Raw genomic sequence first — 1,538 nt, forward strand, 5'->3', positions numbered from 1 at the left:
CGTAGCTCTTGGCTCGAACGGGCGTATGTACGTTCAGGCCATGGCAACGGACGAAGTTCCGTAGCTCTTGGCTCGAACGCGCGTACGTACGTTCAGGCCAAGGGCAACGGACGAAGTTCCGTAGCTCTTGGCTCAAACGGGCGTACTTACATTGAGGCCAAGTGCAACGGACGAAGTTCCGTAGCACTTGGCTCGAACGGGCGTTCGTACGTTCAGGCCAAGAGCAACGGACGAAGTTCCGTAGCTCATGGCTCGAACGGGCGTACGTACGTTCAGGCCAAGGGTAACGGACGAATTTGCGTAGCTCTTAGCTCGAACGGGCGTATGTATGTTTACGCCAAGGGCAACGGACTAAGATCCGTAGCTCTTGGCTCGAACGGGCGTACGTACGTTCAGGGCAAGGGCAACGGACGAAGCTCCGTAGCTCTTGGCTCGAACGCGCGTACGTTCGTTCGGGCGAAGGGCAACGGACGAAGTACCGTATCTCTTGGCCCGAACGGGCGTACGTACGTTCAGGCCAAGGGCAACGGATGAAGTTCCTTAGCCGTTGGCTCGAACGTGCGTACGTAAGTTCAAGCCAAGGGCAACGGATGAAGTTCCGTAGCTCTTGGATCGAACGGCCGTACGTACGTTCAGGCCATGAGCAACGAACGAAGTTCCGTAGCTCTTGGCTCCAACGGGCGTAAGTACGTTCAGGCCAAGGGCAACGGACGAAGTTCCGTAGCATTTGGCTCGAACGGGCGTACGTACGATCAGGCCAAGGGCAACGGACGAGGTTCCGTAGCACATGGTTCGAACGGGCCTACGTACGTTCAGGACAAGAGCAACGGACGAAGCTCCGTAGCTCTTCGACAGAACGGGCGGACGTTGAGGCAAGAGCTACGGACGAAGCTCCGTAACTCATCGACAGAACGGGGGTACGTTGAGGCAAGAGCAATGGACGAAGCTCGGTAGCTCTTCGACAGAACGGTCGTGTGTTGAGGCAAGAGCAACAGAAAAAGCTCCGTAGCCCTTCGACACAACGGGCGAACGTTGAGGCAAGAGCAACGGACGAAGCTCCGTAGCTCTTCGGCAGAACGAGCGTACGTTGAAAACAAGAGCAATGGATGTAGCACCGTAGCTCTCCGGCAGAACGAGCGTACGCACGTTCAGGCCAAGTGCAACGGACGATATTACGTAGCACTTTACTAGAACAGGCGTACGTATATGCAGGCCAAGGGCAACGGACGAAGTTCCGTAGCTCTTGGCTCGAACGGGCGTAGGTACGTTCAGGCCAAGGGCCACGGACGAAGTTCCGTAGCTCTTGGCTTGGACGGGCGTACGTACGATCAGGCCAAATGCAACGGACGAAGTTCCGTAGCTATTTACTCGAACGGGCGTACTTACGTTCAGGCCAAGAGCAACGGACGAAGCTCCGTAGCTCTTGGATCGAACGGGCGTACGTACGTTCAGGCCAAGGACAACGGACGAAGTTCCGTAACTCTTGGTTCGAACGGGCGTACGTACGTTCAGGCCAAGGGCAACGGACGAAGTTCCGT

Source organism: Octopus bimaculoides, chromosome 23 (assembly GCF_001194135.2).
Source record: "Octopus bimaculoides isolate UCB-OBI-ISO-001 chromosome 23, ASM119413v2, whole genome shotgun sequence".
Lineage (NCBI taxonomy): Eukaryota > Metazoa > Mollusca > Cephalopoda > Octopoda > Octopodidae > Octopus > Octopus bimaculoides.